At 40.3% G+C, this 19711-nt stretch overlaps 1 pseudogene across 1 annotated transcript; it reads right to left on the bottom strand.

Moving 5' to 3' along the window:
* Nucleotides 1–5383: 5383 nt before the first annotated feature.
* LOC309866491 (mitochondrial import inner membrane translocase subunit Tim9 pseudogene) lies at nt 5384–6129 on the bottom strand (annotated as a pseudogene). The gene has a single exon. The product of its transcript is annotated as a mitochondrial import inner membrane translocase subunit Tim9 pseudogene (transcript).
* Between the last annotated feature and the right edge of the window lie 13582 nt (nt 6130–19711).

The following is a 19711-nucleotide window of genomic DNA, read 5'->3' as shown; positions in this document are numbered from 1 at the left end:
TGGCATTGTCTAGTCTGGGAGTATGTTCTGCAGAATGTATGGTCTCCTCACCAAGGCTAATTTGTCCCGTTTCTCTCTGGAAATCAATTCCGTTATTTGTTTTTGTCAGTCCCCACACTTTTGCCAGGATTAGCTCTTTTTAGATTTTAGCTCTTATACTTTCATTTTTGAAGCATATCTGTGAAGGGCTTTATTTATTAAGTGGCATGCAAGAATGCGTGGCCTAGGCAGAAACACAGGGAACCGCATCAAGAGTGTTTGGCAGCAAAGAAGGTGGGGAGTGTCCCAGCAGGTGGGTAAGCAGCGCTTCCATAGCCTCCATGGGTGAAGTAAAGATTTAGGTCAAGGAGGCTGGAGAGGCGGAACTGTATTTTTGTCCCTAGAGATACTGGTGTTTCAGTGTAAAACAATGAGTCAAATGTAATTGGAGTATGAGACAAAGAAGCAAACAGAGCAAGAACTCAAAGACCTGGTGCCTAGACCAAGCATGGAGATCACACCAGGACCGGGCCATCTCCTTTGTGAGAATATTAGCCAGAGTTTGAAACAGAGCAGGATCCATGAGCACTACAGTGAAATTCAGAAGTTGTTACTAACCAAAATGGGGCAGCAGTTGGGGGCACAAATTAAGTAGAATATTTTTCACCTGTTCCTTCCTTCTTTCCTCCGTCCCTCCGTCTCTCCCTTCCTCCGTTCCTTCCTTACCTCCTTCCTTCCTTTCAACTTTCATCCAGTGAGTGACATCTGGGACTATTTTGCCTGCCAAGCGACATTTGGCAATATCTGGAGATATTTTTGGTTATCATGTGGGGGAAGGTCGCTACTGGCATTTGCATAAGCGAGATGCTCTTTAGCATCTTGTGGTGCAGAAGACAGTCCCCCCCTGACAAAAAATTGCCCAGTTCAAAATGTGAATCCCAGCATGTTGTCTAATTTTGACTAATCGTTTAAATGCACTTCACTGCTTCCATTAAGCTATATTCTTGTTTTTCTCTTTCTTCTGTTATATGCCACCTTTCCAACCTAACAGAAAAGTGAAAATTATGAATGTATAGGGAAAATAAAGTTAAGGGGCAAAGAGAAAATTAAAAATGAACAAACAAAAACCCCACTGATATCATCTTCTCTTCATTTTGCTTTATCCAAAGATCTAACTCAATTGAAAAGAGAGATGGTATGAGGGTGTTAAATGAAAAAAAAAAAAAAAAGTAGCTGAAGTTTAGAAAAATACCACACTAAAAATATTTTCTTAAGAATCTAATCTATTTTTTTAAGAATCTAATCTATTTTTTTTAAGAATCTAAAAAAAAAATATATCAAGTTTATAGATTTTACATTTTAGAGCATCAGTAAGATTCTGCCCTAAAAGATAAAACCGGCTTCAAATCCTAGGCCTGCCAATTAATTATCATGTGCTCTTTCTACAAATCTAAATCATCTCAGATGTTGAAAGAGATTGCAGTCTGTCTCAGGGTTTGGGGGATGATTTGCCATATTATATGCAATGTTCTAACAAACCCTACACTTGGCCCAGAGTAGGCCCTATGAACTGCAAAAACTTTCAGCACGAAATGATTCCATCTAAACTTCTGAACCAAGAGACAACCAAACTTCTAGCATGGTTTCTAGAAGTATAAGGCCATGTTCCTAGAGGACCCCAGACCTCCCTAAAAATGCTTACCCAAGAAAGTTCAACGCTGCCAAGTGGATTTACTGTCGGTTCTAGTCAAAACGTGGTAATAGGTGGATAGGCCCCAAACCCTCTCTTAAACAAATTACTTTAGAAAACTTGCCCTGAGGGGCACCTGGGTGGCTCAGTGGGTTAAAGCCTCTGCCTTTGGCTCAGGTCATGATCCCAGGGTCCTGGGACTGGGCCCCACATCAGGCTCTTTGCTCGATGAGGAGACTGATTCCTCCTCTCTCTCTCCCTGCCTGCCTTTATGCCTATTTGTGATCTCTGTCGATCAAATAAATAAATAAAATCTTAAAAAAAAAAAAAAGAGAGAGAAGAAAAGAAAAAAGAAAACTTGTCCTGATAAATCCCTTCTCTGCCCCTTTGAACTGTAAATCTCTTACTACCCAGCCCTGTCTTCCCAAGACCTAGACATAATGTCTTTCAAATATAAGTAATCAGGGGATAGCTCTGGTGGGAGAGTAAGGGCCTAACTTCAGTGGGCACCTTTTCTAACTTACACAACTACCTTCATCACAAAGACAGAAGTCTGCTTCTACTTTGGATAAGCACCAATTAGCAACCCACCCAACTGACTGACTCACATGGACCCAACCCTCCTCAGTGATCTTGTGCCTTTCTTTTAGCACATCCCAGCATTTAAAAAATTGTGTCCTTGGTTTTGGTGAAGCTGAGCTCAGTAGTCTCTGTATTCTCCTCTGAACTGGAGTAGTTATCATGGAATAAAATCTGCCTTTACCACCTTTTACACTTGTCCAGCTTTGTTTCTCTTGGACAGACCTTACAAGCAACAACAGCAAGAGTAACAGTGGTTGTCCAAAGGTGGCAATTTCCTAAAAATCCCACTGGCAGAATAATGAAAGGATAATGAAATATCTTTGTGAATGGGAATTTTCTTACAGAATATTGTTTCAACTGTTCCTCTTGGGAAAAAGAGACAGAAAAGCCCCATTTGTTAGGCTAAGGCTAGATATTGTATACATTTGTTTTAGAAAGTATTGTCCATCAGAGATAACTCTGTACTGGTTACCATGATGTGATCAGAAAAACATTTTATGAAAAGTAAGCTGAATGACAAAAATTCTTACATGACACATAGTGGTATGATTTCATTTATGTATCTTTCTTGAAATGACAAAATCATAGAAAGAGAGAACAAATTATTTAAATGCCTTTAATTAAGGAAGGGGTGGTAGGTGAAAAGAAATGGGTGTGTCTTTCTAAGAGCACCATGAAGGATCCTTGTTTTATTGGAAATGTTCTGTACTGACTCTATTAATGTTAATATCCTTGTGGTAATATTGTATTAGTTTTGCAGGATGTTTTTGGGGGACGGAGACTAAGTATTACAATGGAATGACTCTATGTTTTTTTAACAACTGCATATGAATCTACAATTATCTTCAAATAAAAGCCAAAAGTTATGATAAAATAAAGATGTTCAGACAAAAAAAAAATTGTGTTTGAACACCATTTTTTCCCAAATTAAAAAAAATCAATTAAATCTATGATGATTTATAAATAACTTACCTCGACCTCTAGGAACAAATTAGTCAATGATCAATAGTTCTCTGATTCTGTAGAAAGCTTTAGGGACCAGTCAGATAGAGGAGCAAGAAACAAGTGGCAAACAGGACTGAAACCTCAGTCAGAGAGGTTTTTTTTTTTTTTTTCTATTAATAATTTGAAACTGACTTAATTCAGTAATTTTCCAAATGACAATAAGGAAAGTAACCAAATACAGGGGACCCATGTAGGCAAGTCACAACCTAAAGAGGCCATAAATATCACACTCAATCTCAGCTGTAGCTATTCCAAAGTAGAAAACAGATGAATCTTAAGAGTGTCTACTTAGAAGTGTTTGTGAAGGAAGAGGTCGTAAGCAATCTTGTCTTCCACCTCTGCCCTTTCATTCCAAAACATCGAAACTTACAGACTTGATCTTAGAAAGAATTTGGTATAAAGGCTGATCGCTTCAACTTAAGCAATATATTAAGATAGGTTTAAGAGTGTAGTCTAGAATCCACTTTGAAAATTATTTTTTAAAAAGATTTTATCTATTTATTTGACAGAGAGAGAGATCACAATCAGGCAGAAAGGCAGGCAGAGATAGAGGGGGAAGCAGGCTCCCTGCAGTGCAGAGATTTCCCCATGCGGGGCTTGATCCCAGGACCCTGAGATCATGACCGGAGCCAAATGCAGAGGCTCCAACCCACTGAGACACCCAGGCACCCCACTTTGAAATTATTTTAATTCAATATACTATCATAGTCACTTATCACACCCCAAACTTTCAGAACTCTAGGCACTTAGGAGGGCAGCCTGGGATGGCAGAGGAAGGACAGGTTCAAGTAACAATCCATGAGTCATACTAATTCCAGCTCACTCATAGTTTGCTTTGAGACTTTGATTCTTTTTTTTTTTTTTTAAGATTTTATTTATTTATTTGACAGAAATCACAAATAGATGGAGAGGCAGGAGAGAGAGAGAGAGGGAAGCAGACTCCCTGCTGAGCAGAGAGCCCGATGCAGGACTCGATCCCAGGACCCCTAGATCATGACTTGAGCCGAAGGCAGCAGCTTAACCCACTGAGCCACCCAGGCGCCCGAGATTTGATTCTTTATCGACAAAGTGAGAAGCCCAAACTGTTTGCTCTTGACTTGAACATTCTTATTTTAAAGTATAGGAATTTAAAGATTAGAGTTGGGGGTCACTGGTACAGGAAGGGAGACCTAAGCAAAAAATGGCAACTACGGGGGCACTTGGGTGGCTCAGTGGGTTAAGCCGCTGTCTTCGGCTCAGGTCATGATCTCAGGGTCCTGGGATCGAGTCCCGCATCGGGCTCTCTGCTCAGCAGGGAGCCTGCTTCCCTCTCTCTCTCTCTCTGCCTGCCTCTCCATCTACTTGTGATTTCTCTCTGTCAAATAAATAAATAAAATCTTTAAAAATAAATAAGTAAAAATAAATTAAAAAATTAAAAAAAAATGGCAACAATGCACTTGACACAGACTTTTCTAAGAGCTATACGGTTTCTAATTCTATCTAAATATTCTTCTATGATTTTCACTATAGAACTGATTTCCAGAAAAGGAGTGAGGCAAAGAAAAATTATAGATTGCGTAAAATTAAGTCTCTTTTTTATTTTTATTTTTTAAAGGTTTATCTGTTTATTCATTTGACACAGAGAGAAGAGAGAGAGAGAGAGAGCAAGAGAAAGAACAGGAGCAGGGGGAGCGGGAGAGGGAGAAGCAGGTTTCCTGCTCGGCAGAAAGCCTGATGAGGAGCTCGATCCCAGAACCCTGGGATCATAATCTGAGCCGAAGACAGACATTTAATGGCTGAGCCACCTAGGTACCCCAAAGTCTCCTTTTTAAATAGAGTAAATAAAATCTCACGCCACAGATTAGAATTTATAAAGATTAAGGGATGATGGATATGGTCATCTATCGTTCCTTGGCTCTGCTTGCTAGCTTTTAAAATAATCCAGTAAACTAGATTTCTTTTTCAGTAAACTGAACTTTGTATAATTCTATGGATAAGTTAATATGTACCTAGTAGTTAATTAAATATATATATATTTTTTTCAGTGATATTTCCATTTATTTTACTTTTAGTAATAAAAAATTGTTTCTATCTCATACATGATTGAACACATATTTTGCTTTAGAATTAAAAGTCACAATTGAAGAAACAATGGTTTATTTTTCTAATGAAATTACCAAGCTGCTGAATCTTAAGGCCTCAACAAATGTTGCATCTTATTATTTTCATTGAACAGTAAGACCTTCTATTTTGATTATTCTCGGTAAACAGCAATTTTGTTTCTCCAGTTGTTTCCATGTGCCAAAGTCATGACTGATGGTTTAATAGGGTGGCTGCTGCTTTCCTGGGATTCTATCAAGATGAATCCTCACTTCCATCGCAACCGCTGCTGCCAGTCTTTCATCAAAAGTCCATCCATCAGGACTTCTCTATCGTGGTTGGCCAAGAAGTCCTGCTTTGGCTGCCAGGGCTTCATTCTGCTGAATATGATACTCCTGAAATCTCATGGATATTCCCTGTGTCATTTTTCAATATTTCTGTAAGCAGTGTTCTGAACAGGTGGTCTCTTCGGGTTTCACTTCTCTAGTTGTGAAGTCTTTAACGCAATCCAAAAAGTAGGTTTCTGTAAGTTTATTGTAGGTTTCAAGAAACTCCTTAAACTGTTTTATCTGATCAGATTCTGGTATTTGTGCAGCCATATTCTAAAGGTATGTTTATTAGTCACCTTTTCTGATGCATGAGTTTCCTTTTGTTCGGAAAATTAGTTGTCCAACCTTTGCTTGAATGTCTCCAATGACTGATTTCTTACTTGAGCACAAGCTCTCACATCCGACACCAGTGCGAGGTTGGGGGGCTGTGCTGCCAGTCAATTCTAGGGGCAGAGGGTCTGGGTCAGGGAGTTAAAATATATTTTTATGTGCTACTTCACTGAATCCTCAATCCCATGGCAATAGCCAGAATTATACAAGTAAGCAAACCATTGTTAATACTCTCCATTACAGATTAGGGATTGTTCAACTTTTTCTAATAGTGTGGAGAGGCTTAGTAAGAAATGAACCAAGAATTAGAGAGATTGTATAGGATAGAAATCAATGGTACTTTTGAGTGATGGGGTTGGGGTGGGAGTAAGGATTTAAAAACTTGTTCAGAGTGAACTAAGACAGGAATGACAGATGAAACAATTGAAGGAGCTGGTATAGCTAAGCCATTCATGGAGCTCTTCTTTAAAGGAGAGCAGAGTAATTTCAGAGAGCAGATAGAAGACATGGAAACGGAGAAAGGGAATATTATTGCATCTTTGAATGCTGATGGAAGTAATAAAGTAGAGGGAAAATGGACTGGCAATACAGAAGGTGGAAGAAATAGCTGGAAAACCCTGGGAGAAGTAGATTTTAGTTAGATTATGAGTTTTCATTGCATATGTGGCAATTGCATTGCAATTCATGGCATCAGTGCTGCAAAAGGAGTTCAAGATCCAGCAAAGTATGAGCAAAAGCAGAGAAAGAGAAGATTCTAGGGACTTTCAGAGCTAGTAGGAGCTGACTGATCAGATTTATTAAAGGAAATGTTTTCTCACCAAACTTAGTCTCCTGTTAGAGTGTTACTTTCCCATATAACAAAATCCTTCAGCTGAGTGAAATGTTTTGGAAAGCTGATACGATGCTGTAGTGGGATCCACTTAGTGCGATCAGGAGAGGGAAGGTTCTAGTGGCCTGGCACTCTGACAGTGGTATTACCATCCCTAGATCTGCCCTTCCCTGCTCAGATTTTGACTAATCGTGCACTTTAAGGGGAGAGTGGAAGGTGTGCAATGAGGAAGTCAAGGAAGACAGCTACAAATCTTCACCAGTGTTAGCAAGCAGAACATGGATGTTTGGTTAGGCATGATGCACTCTGAATTTCTTGTCCAGAACCCAGCTTATCATCTGTTAGCAACATCCTCAAAGGCATTTAAAATGGAAAAGTTACATGTATTATCAGGCTCTACGCCATCATTATTCAGGAGGGTTTCCAAAGGACCTAATACCTGTGGCACTATGTTGGAAATGGGCCGGTAAGGAATGATGTTCCATAAGATGAGGAATATGTTGTCCTACTCTTTTTCCCAGCATTCAAAATATTATCCATTCAGTTTACAACTTTAATGCATACATCAGCTGATACATATTCAACTCTTAGCAATCTCTGTATAACTAGTCAGGAATGACTTCTATAGTGTATAAAAATTCAAATCTCTTCACAAATATTTTTCGTTTCATTTACAAAACTTATGATTTTATGGTCAAGAATCAGCAACAACCTATGGTACATATGCTGTCTCTCATGCCTCTGGAGGGAAGGTATCACCCCCTTATATTTGACACAAAAAGTACACATACTTCAAAACTCTAGTGGATTTAGGGACATTATACTGTGTCTTCGCAGGAGAGCAGGGCAGGGGAAGTCCTGAGATATATAACCCTTCTTGTGCTCACTGGAGTCTTCTCTTCATTTTCTTCCTCCCTCCTTCTTCTGTATTGTCTTAATAGCGTCCCTCCTTCCCTGAACACCCACATCTTGCATGTTATTCTCCTTTGTGCAACATAACTGGCCCCCACTCAGAAATCTTGGTTTAAGCTGACTTTCCCCAAGCAGACTTACTGGGCTATTTTCCTGACAAAGAAGACATTTTCATAGTCCCCTCCAAGACCACATAACTGTCCATCTTTTTACTCAACTGTTACCAAGATACTATCCTCAGTGCCTTCAGTTGCTGCAACTTCTATAAGCAGAGGTGCAGCTCTTCACAGGAAAAATGTAATGCAAAGACTCAGGAAGAAGAAAGGATTTATATGTCTCTGTCTTTTCTTCCTCTGAAGCACTATGCTTCATACAGTCTCTCCATAGGTAGAAAACACGATGGCAGTTCAAGCCTCATTGGAAATCCCAAATGAGGAGTCTGATTGGTCTGCCCAGGTCAGAGGTGCTGCTGGGTCTCATTCTGAGCAGTCTAGGGTTCTAGTGGCAAGGTTTCTAGTGGCTGGCTGATCTTGGCTCGCTTACCCCATCCATATAGCCATGCGATGTTGGGCACCATGATGGACTACTTCACTAGAACACAAGAAATGGGGAAAGATCAAGTGGAAAAAAAGAAACGTCATTGTTAGGAAAAAAATAATAAAGAATGGTTCCAGGTTTTTCTTGCTATCTGAAAGTAGAGTGCACCTATGAAAACTTTTATAAGCAAAAATGATGTAAAACAAAGAAGACATTACCATTCATTTACGCAGGGGGAAAAAAAAGAAAAGCATTCCGAGACCCACAAAAGGGCCTCTTCTAGATTTTTCTCATACCTTAGGACACATCTTGCTAACCGATGCACAAAATAAATCAAGCTAAAACCCTGATGCTCACAGACACAGTTCAAAGTTTCTGGAAAGAGGTACTGATGTATCTTGGGAAGCATGGGTGCACTGCTCTCACTGCTAGGGGTATGCACTGCCCGTATCACAGCTCACTGCAAAACCAGAGGCTGAACACTACTTTTGCTTCTTGCCGTTATCATAAAATCAAAAATCCTCTTTGGATTTTCTTTTGGTTAGTGAAAGCCGGTAATGATCATAAAAGTGAGTGGCATTAATACCAACTTCCAAAGCATGCGGGATGCCTACAGATAAAAAGTATAGTTACCAGAAATAAGACTGTGAAGCAAATTTGTCCTCATTTACAAAACTTACAAAAGAGGCTAGAACTTCCTAAAGTACTAAAACGTTTTGTATGTGTAAATGTAAATTAAAATATACATATGTTTGCATACTATTTTCTACATACTGTATATGTATATGTGTATGCATATATATTACTATTTATAATATATATCCATGTGATATACTATACATATATTATGTATATATGTGTTTATACTTTCTAATATACAAATATATATGTCTCCACTTAAACTTTTGAAAATTCTAAGGGCCCTAAGGCATTTCCAAGGAGAAGTACAAAAGACCTTGAGCACATTCTTACCATTCCTAACTATTCTGCAGTCCTCTGAAACAAGTTACCAACTCAGATTTCTATGTCTTTGAGCACTTCTTGAAAATCCCATTTAAGAATATTGTTTCCTCTTATAGCCCTTTGGCTGAGAATAAATTGTAATAGAGAGGGTGACCTGTGTGTGTATTTCTTACTTATGATGGTATATGTGAAAGCCAGAGGAGCAAGGGCCATGTCCTCTGTGTTCAAACCTTTACCTTCGTTATCCTTATTATTCTCTTTAGCAAAGAATAGCTCTTGCCAGAGTCATACCCCTGCCTTTAGCCAAGGGCAAGTAGAGATTTTGAGATCAGCGGCTGAGATAATACATGATAGTCAGTTCTTTACCCGGGTTGGTTTATGTAAAACTGAATAGTGATGGCAGTTGCTGTATTAAGTGTTTTGGGCAAAGCCAAGGTCATTACCAAGGGCATAAATACTACTAGATGAATTCAGTATGCTCTTTGCCTGATTAGCCCAGATGTGTGTGTGTGTGTGTGTGTGTGTGTGTGTGTGTGTGTGTTGCTTTGTCTGCTCTAAATGAACTGCAAGATTCTTTTGGAAAGAAAACAAAGGGGAGAAGAAAATTGTAGAAGAGAAGAATGCAGCTTGAAAGTGGAAAGTTGAATGAAAGATTGAACTGCCTTCCATTTTATTCAATTATGTATTCATTTATTCATTGTTTTATTAAATTTCCTTTACCAGTTGCACTCTTTTTGGTGAAGTTTTGCTCAGGTAATGTACACAATGATGGGAAAATATTGCTAAGTAGATCACCTTGGTTGTTCCCTTATTGCCCCCTGTTTGGTGCCCGGATGCAAGTGAGGTCTTTTATGTCACTGTCTGGGGAAAGTGCTCTGCCATCCTCTCCGGGCCACCCTCTAGTTCCAGCTACCAAAAGTAATGCCAATGTTGGACACCCCAAAGTCTGGCACTGTAGTGCTTCTATTAGGTGTATCATCTGATAAGTACATTTATGACCCTTTTCAAGAAAGATTTGCAGTGAGGACATATGGCCCTTAAAGATATGGGACAGTATGTTCCAGAGATGTACTCCTGAAATGGCTTTTATTACTGGGGTTGAGTTTTGGGGTCTATTCTCTGCTTCCTAACAAAAGGAAGGGATAAACTGATTAGTTAAAAAGAAATAAAGTGATATGCTTTTAGTTTTTAAGGGAAATAAAAAATCCATGCCTCCTTTAAAAAGGGGACATCTGCCTTTGATTTTTCAATGCTAACTTAATGCTAATACCCACATCACACTCAACGTGCCCCTGGCAGATGTTTGATAATGAATCTGCTTAGAAATTCATCCAGTAAAGTCTGCAGGGGAAATCCAAGACTCTAGCATGTAGGAGTTAGCTTCAAATCAACCCAAAGCCTGATTGCACACTTGCTTGGACTGAGGTTTGCATAGGCCAGTTACTAAAAATATGAGTCATAAAGAGCCAGACACCTCCTTGATGCCAGCCCCTCCTCAGTCTTGCCACGGGGATCAATATAAACTGTGCCCTTTATTGAGTGTTGGATACAATTAAAAACAGTATTGAATCTAAGAAAACCATTCCTAAGTAACTTTCTCTTCATAAATTAGTTTGAAAATCTCTTACATTTTGCTGAATTTAATATAATATAAATGGCAATTTTTTAAATGTATCAGCAAAGCCTTAGGGAAAGGGACAGGCTGATTGTTTGCCATCACATATGGATAGAAGCAACTACATAAAATAATAACAGTAATAATAATACAATGAGCCTGTGGCAAACATTTCTGTAGAGTTTTTTGAATTTCAAGGAAATTTTGCATATTTCTTTTCAAATCCAACTTTTCTGCTTCATGATATAGGAGAGAATTAAGAAGTTATTGTTCCCCCAATTTTGAGAAGAAAAATAATGAGGCTCAGATATAGGAACAGATTTTCCTGATGTCATGGATCTGTTGAACCTATGACTCTCTCTGGTTCTCTTTCCACCCAACACCCTACTAAAGTCAGAAAACAAAGGGCAAATAATTAGGATGTAGGAAAGGCTGAGCCCATCATGCACAGGCAAAGATCTGAACGCCCACTTATTGTCCCATGCTTTGGGTTAACATGAGAGCCACACGCAGGTTGTAATGCAGTGACGGAATGAGAGCTCCCCAGTCAGAGCCACTGGGCTTCGTTCCCAACTTAATCACCACCATCTTCAGTCAGTTATTTTCCTTCTCCAAGTCTCCATTTCCTCAAATGCAAGATGGGAGATATAATCACATTTCCCCCCAAAGCTTTTTGCAAGGATTTACTAATTGAGGCAAATAAAGCATTTGGCCCAGTGCCTGGCATCCTGCAAATTCTCTGCAAGTGTTAGTGGTTGCCCTTATCATAGACACATATATTGCATTCTTGTAAATAAAAGAAATCATTCCACATCCACACAGTTTCCCTGGGATTTGCTTGGGTGGGAAAGATGCTTTCTTAGAAATGTGTCTTTTAATATGTCTTAAAAAAAAAAAAAAAAAAAAAGAGGGGACTGTTTTCAAACCAGGATAGATATGTTTATCATTTTGCAAAGTACCTTAGCAAATCTTAAAATATACATGTAATTCTGGAACATGGTAGAACTAAGTTAAAATACACATAATAACGAAGTAACAAGGATTATAATTCTTTCTTAGAAATGGAGATGGAGACAATGATGTTGATGGAAGAGGAAAGAGGAGAAGAAAGATAAAAGAAGGATCCAATTTGACAACTGGAGAAAATTTCCAGTAACTTATTGGCAAGTAGAAGGCTAAATAGATAAAAGACAGTACAAGTTTGTCATATTAGAAAAGACCAAAGTGTGGGGTGGGGGGGCCTGAGTAGCTCAGTCAGTTAGGCATTTTGACTTAGGTCAGGATCTTGGGGTCGTGAGATTGAGCCTGTGTTGGGCTCTGTAGTCGGCAGAGAGTCTGCCCAGTGGGGAGTCTACTGGAAAGTCTCCTCTCTCTCTGTCCCTATCCCCCTGGTCTCTCTCTCTTTCTCTCAAATAAAGTAAATAAACCAAAGAAGGAAAGAAGGAAGGAAGGAAAACAAAAGGAAGAGAGGAAGAAAGAAAGAAAAGATTAAGGTACTTTAGGACAGTGATTTTTGAGACTTGTTACCTTTTTTGGGCTGTGCATATGTCTTAGTAAAAGTCTGTTTCAAGAATCACCCACGTGCTAGCATGCGTTGTGCAAAAGCAGGGAGCAGAGGCAGTGAGTGGGGAAGGCAGTGGTGTACGGAGGAAGGAAGACACAAACCGCTGGAGGCTTCCCAACAATTAAGGACAGAAATTCATGGGACCAGTTGCTGCAAACATGCACTCCCACCTGAGCAGACTCCTAAATGTCCAGGGTGCACAGAACACTGAAATTACATGGAATAATGGCCCCGGAAGAATGGAGGAGGTGGAGACATCTCAATTACATACACAGAAGGAACACACACCCATTAAAGCATGCATATCACGTATTTTCATACAATTTTCACATGAATTCATGTTTTATGTCTTTTGTTTTCTATTTAGTTTGCTCGATTCTTAAGTCCTTCAGTATGCCAGTCTCAGAAACAGAAACATTAGGGGGCAGAAAAATGTATTTGTTTCCCAAAATTGCTTGTACCCTCTAGGTGTTAAAGGAACACAATGGTCAGAGTTGCATGCTGCTTTCTAGACTTTATATTACTCTCCTTTGCTACGGGATCAACCCTTGTCTACAGATACGTGTTGTGACAGTTAAGAACAAGTGGCCTTGTGGATGGTCAGGAGAGAATGGAGCAGCTCAGTGTCTCCCTTTCTTCCCCTTTCTCCTAGAGAGCCGATCCAACGAGCAACTATGTGTCCCTACCCTCAACCAGATCTCCAACCGGATCTCTTAACTGGGCTTTTATGGCAGCTGCCAATGTGCCCGGTTTCTAGAGACTTCTGATTCCTCATAGGCTAATAGCCAAAGACCCCACAGAGTCTGCTGCAAAGTGCTAATCTCATTTATGTTAAATAAAGCATCGCAATCTGATGGCTTTTCAAAGCTGCAGTTTTCATCAGGCCACCTTAATCTATAGGACAGTGTCACTGAATCATTTTGTTCCAGGAACCATGAAATGGAGCACGCTATTGACACTATTACCTTTATCAAATCATGACATATTTCACTGGTCATTTAACACTAATTAGGTCCGTAGGCTGCATCAGATAATTTGCCCAAGACACGGCAGGAATTATTCTCGCTACAACCCTGTGAGGCATGAGCTAACATTTGCCCCATTTTAGGGATGATGAAACTAAGGCTAGCAGGTATGAAATCATTTTCTTAAGGCTGTTTCATGGGGACAGGGCAGAATCCAATTCAGAACCTGTGCTCTCTCTATGACTCTGAACTTTGGAGCAAAGCTGAACAGTAATACCACCTGTCAATTCCATCCCACTCTTTAGAAGTTGCCTCCAAAGAGAAAGTGTCACCTTCCCTCCTGGGACCCAGATGCAGTAGCTTGCCCCTCCATGCCCGCCTACGATCAGAACAGAGGGAGGAGGTGGGAGCTGAAAAGCCCCACATGCAATTTCATCCATCTGAGATGCCAGGCCAGCCTGTATTGCGTGTCACTCCACATCAGGCAGAAAGCAAGGCCGAATTAAATCCGTCTGTCAAGACACCCAGATTTGCAGCAAGTAGAGATGCTCTTTACTCTTTATGTGAAAGCTCTGATTGAAAAGACAAAAAGAATTTAATCACTCACTCTGCACTACTGCTCCGCTAGCTCCAAAGTTTCTGACTTGGCTTCTCCCCTTGCCTGCCCCCCTTTCTTTGGAAAGCCAACCTGCGCTGCTTTGTTTGGGATAAGCCCTCCCAGCTAAGCTTCAATAATTGGATTACTCGCACGCTCTGTGAGTAGCTCTTATAAGTCAGCAGTTTATGGAGCTGAGCAAACAGACAGGTGCTGGACCAGAAAGGGCACGCTTTTCCAGGGTTGGCTCGGGGTCCTCACGATGCTTTAAAGTTTGATGGTCCGAAGCAGAAATGCCAGTGCACCCTGCAGGTGATTAAAAAAAAGGACAGTTCAGGGGTGTCAGTCCCTCAGGTAGAGGGACACAGAACCAGAAGGCAAACATGCAGTTGGAGGACTGTGGCGTTTTGCCTGAATCTCTCTGAATATCCATGATTATGAGATTAAGGTCAGGAGATTATGGAAATACATTCCCAGAGGCAAAGCAAGCTTTGCTTAGCACGACTGACTCAAATCAGTGCCCTGGTTTGGGCGACCTCGATAAAAATCTGAGGGGGTAAATAACTATGTGTCACAAGTCATTAACCAGCTCTGTTGTTGAACTTAAAGAAGCAGAAGTAGGGGCCCTTCATCCAACCGAGACTTCGCTGTCTGGGACAAAACGGGAACCCCTGAAAAGCTGTTGACCTTGATGAGCCAAAAAGGGAAGCGAGTCACTCCATTACTGCACATGGAAACTCATGCAATTCTTAAAGTGTCTCCGTTCCCATGTCTAGATGCCACGGTAGTTGTTGAAGTTGCGGCTAAGACAGGCTGGGTTTGTGTATCTCAGGTGGATTCAGGACATCTCTTACAGAAGTTTTTGCCTTGGATAGCATTGTAATTATATGTTGCTTTCCCCCCCTCCGTGAGACGAGGATATAAGTTCCTCTTACACACGGCTGCATCTTTTATCCATCTTATTTCCCTCGTGTCTGATATTGTTTTGCAGACAAAGTACTGAGTAAATACTGTGTATTAAATGACATGAAAATGACAATCATTTTGGGGGCATCTTTTTCAAAAAGGTTTTCCAAAGACGGTCTCCAATCCTTACAGCATCCCTTCAAAATAGCTGTTTTCTGCATTTTACAAAACAAGGGAATGTAAGCTGACATATTAAGCGGGGTGTGGAAGACTAGTGAGCTCCTACGAGTCATAAATAAGAGAGAGGTCCTTCTGAGTTCATAACCTACATTCTTCCAGAAGAAAGAATGATGAAGGAAGAAAGGAAAAAGAGTCCAAAAAACGTTCAATTGCTAGAAAACCCTGCTGTGACCGTTTGCAAAACATGTGGCCTCGACTGTCTTGGTTTTATTTCTGTAAAATGTGAGAACTGCCCATTGCCTACCAGTGACAGCTAAATTAGGTAATCTCCCGTGGCCATTTCAGCTCCAAAAAAATACATTTTTATTTATTATAAATAAATAATGTTATTTTATTTATATTTATTTATTATATTTTGATATTCTTATTCTTGGATTAATATGAAGCATTATTTAAGACAATATTGAAATGTCTTTCATTTTCCAAGTAAGAGAATTACACTGTGGCCTGAACATACTGTGCACAAACAGGCTCCGTTTGTTCCCTTGTCTAAATATTTTAAACACATTTAACTGAAACTTAGAATTCTTTAAGGTAGCACCAAGTGACTCAAGAGATCTGAAGCAGGTGGACAAAAGCTCTGAGCAGCCTGCTTTCTTGAACACATTCTTCTTGTTGGGAACTGAGTATCAGTGAAGATACAAGGTTGAGAATGGCCCAACTGAAATGACACAGAGGCAGGTTGTCAGATTCCCGTTTTCCTGGCACAGAATCATGCAGTTTTGAGTAAGGACGAAATAAAAATCAAGGAGCACTAGTGAGAGGAGCTTATTTTTCCTTCTCCAAGAAGACAATCTCATCTTAGCCGAGTGTGTTCTGATCACGAAAGGCAGGGGTCAAAGAAGAGGTAAGGCACAGAGCTCAGAGGAAATTGCCTTCAGGACCAAGTTCAGATGAGTTGAAGAGAAGCGATGAGAAGAATATAGCTCAAAACTCATTGGAATGCTGAGGTCTGGCAGTTGGCTCACCCATTTGAATGACAGGGCTCTACTGAAGGACTCCGTTCTTCACTCCTCTTCTATTCTCCTTTGAAACCTTTGCGATCTCACTTCCACTCCTACCATTCTAGGAGTTCTGTCTTCAAGATTACTCTAATTACTCTAATAATTGAAAACTGCAAAATGTCCTGTAGGGCAAAGCATTTATACTGCTCCATGTTCCCTAGTAAACCTACAAATATTTCTTGACTAGATGAACCCCCAAAATGGAGGTAGTAGACAAAGGAAAATACAACAAATACCAACGTGCTACAGAAGGAGTTTACTTCCCAAGATATACATTTTTGCAACAGAAGTTACCCAGAGGATTCTGGGGCTACAGAAAGCTAGTGGGTATGCTACTGCTGCCTGGAAAGCTGAAAATCAAGTCATAGTTATGAGGTCATCAACCCACGGTCCCTTCTTTCATTGTTTATCCTGAATGAGATGAAGATACGTCTTCTGCACACATGATTACAAGGGCTGGATAGAGACTGAGGAGGAGAACTAAGCTGAGTGCAGGACTAAATCTATGTGTGTGGCAGGAGACGTGATTGATGTCACAGTTCTGCATGGTCCCAGGCTGTGTTGTAGTTCAGAAGGTCAGGAACCCAAGCCTCGCCCCCTCCCGACCTTTGTCTTGTTATCCAGACTGTCTACGCCACTGTAAGTAGATATCATATAAATATTCAGTGATTGATTAAAAGAATTAGTGCATGCATGAATGCAGCTGGCAGTATCCTAGGACAAATAACACACACACACACACACACACACACACACCCTTCCACCCACCCATATAACTCAGAGTGAGAATATCTTTTCATTATGGGCTGAATCTGAATAAAGGCTAATCAATGCAAAATAAATGAAAAGTGATGTAACATATTTAGGCCATGTTTACATGGTCTACATTTCCAAGGAAGGCCCTGGTATTCATCAGACAAATGTGGCCTCAGGCTTAAAAGTAAATGCCAAAGTAAGCCAGAGTGTGCCATAGATCTTACTGGCCTCCTCTATCCTTCTCCCAGTGGAGGGAAATATATAGACTTATGTTTTCTCAGTTTTAACTTTTGGGCTGACATCCATCACTGCTCTTAGATGTCTTAGGGAGAAGAACTCTGCAAAGGCACATCATCTCTTTTCTCTTTCCTCCTAGCTGCCTGTGCTTTGCACTTTTGTAAGTCATTTTGGTCAAAGTAAGTCATTTAGGTTCTAGTTTGGCTATCATACCCTCATCAATGAGACAGTGCTAATTAAGTCATCCACAGAGCTGTCCCCAAGTTCCAACCCCTGCAATCCTTCCTCCCTTTCTTCACATGTGGGAATGACTGTGAAGGGATTTATGCAGAGATGCCTTTGGGCTTCACAATCAGCACTGAAGTGAGCATTCGCAAGGTAGGATTTGTCCAGTATTTCCAAAACTCACCAACCCTGACAGAATATGGCTTCTACTTATGGCTGAAGTTTAATTCTAAGAGTATAAATGGAAAATGAACAGGAAAAGAGCCAAGTTTTTTTTTTTTTTCTTTCTATTAGAGGTTTACAACTCTGATACTAATCAGTGTTTGATAAACAGAGATGGCAGTGGAAAAAGAATCAGATAATGGATGGAAAGTCCATCATTAACACACAACCATATAATACTATTCAGCTTATCATCCTGTCCTAAAAGTGTCCAAGTAAACCCTGGGCTTGTGAGTAAGAGTGATTGTTGACAAGTAGTAGAAAACAATTAGGAAAGACTTTTTTTTTCCCTTTTCTTATTTGTCCATTAAGTTGTAAACACTGTCAATCACATAACCCATAAACATTGCCCCAGATTCTTTACTGATATAACTCTGACATTTTTTGTTACAACCATCTAGTCAGCTCCAGCATCGCTCACAGCGAGGCATACCATTAGATGTTCAATGAGATGAATGGGGGTTTCTTGGGAAAACATTTTCCTTTCTAATAAAAAAGCTCAGGCATAGCTGACACCTGTCTTCCCTTTCGTACTTACTTTAAACATGCACATGGTGTCTGAAGTTGTGATAATGACATGGCATGCGAGTGACATCGACATGGTGAGCATAGCAAAAGGAACAAGCTTGTGCTCCAGATGACATCACTCTATGTCTGAAATCAACACCTGTGAACATCTACCTCTTATTTCTTCAGAAAAAATAAATAAGCAAAAGAAACAACCAGAACACTTCTTTGCCTCAGCCATAATTTTTCTGCTATCTGTACCATAATACAAACTAAGTGAAAGTTAAGATACAATTCCTGACAATGGCATTGGACTTGAAATAGTCAATAATACAGTTCTGTAAAATGGCACAGGGGTATGAATTTCAGTCCACAGGTTCAGGTGTGCAAAGAATATGATTGACGTTTTATTTCACCAGCAGACTAAATAATTAACTCAGCTTCCCAGTCAAGTTTATCACACAGTTTCTGAGTTCTATTCTGTGGGTCAAGGAATAAGGGAAGCTCCCTGAGTTCTCATTCACATAGGTTCAATGGAAATGTCATTGTGCCCATTAACATGACCACAAGTCCAGGGGGTTCTGCTGGTTCTTAAGCTCCTGAAGGTTCGCAAATTGTTATGAATTGTCTGAGATTCTATTTCCTCAGATTTATAGCACAGTCGTTCTGTTTTAGGGTCTTCACCTCTCCCTGGGGGTGCTAAGAAGGCAGGTGATGGATGCTAGTTCTCTGTTCCCATGTGAAATTCATGGAGCTCTACCAGCCTCCTGCTCTCCCTCTTTACTTCTTTCCGTCCTTTTTCCTCCCTGTCCCAGGGAAAATGTTTCTGGTTGGTAGAAATCCTTCTCCTTTCCAGTATCATCAAGGCGCTCTCCTATGTCTAGGCATCCCATTCTCCCTTCCTTGCACCTCATCCACAGAAACAAAACCCCTCCCGTTTTCCTAGCCAGTTCGTCATTAGAGATAAACCAAAGTATATTGTGCTCTTCTGGTTTCCATTCTTGCCTCATTGCTCCCCCGAGGTAACGCAGCATGGACTGAGCACACTGCCGGAATGGATGGCAGAACAGGAAGATATGGGGAGGAATTAAGCAATAACAACAACAAAAGGATTGTTATTTAATATATGGAGATATGGTACGAGGTGGAGTGTGGGTACTACTTCCTAACAGTGCTGAGGATTTGGACATTTCTTTCTTTCTTTTTTTTTTTAATATTTTATTTATTTATTTGACAGAGATGACAAGTAGGCAGAGAGGCAGGCAGAGAGAGAGGGGGAAGCAGGCTCCTTGCAGAGCAGAGAGCCCCATGTGGGGCTGGATCCCAGGACCCTGGTCATGACCTGAGCCGAAGTCAGAGGCTTTAACCCACTGAGCCACCCAGGCGCCCCAAGAATCAGGACATTTCTAAGCTGGTCCAAACAAACTCTAATTAAGCCGATCCCTGGGTAACCTGGATGGTTTTTATACCCAAGTTTGTCTATCATGCATCATTCAGGGCTATTGACAGGACGGTAGAGAATGTGAAGGAGAGGATAGAAACCTTATTTAAGGAGTTAGGATAAGTAGGATGTGTTCTTCTAATTAGTTACTATTTTGTAAGTCAAAATATGCCCATCCCTATCTTAGACTCTTACGAGT

Source organism: Mustela nivalis, assembly GCF_964662115.1.
Source record: "Mustela nivalis genome assembly, chromosome: 6".
Lineage (NCBI taxonomy): Eukaryota > Metazoa > Chordata > Mammalia > Carnivora > Mustelidae > Mustela > Mustela nivalis.
Note: the sequence above shows the minus strand (reverse complement) of the source record. Positions and strands in the feature narration are given on the sequence as shown.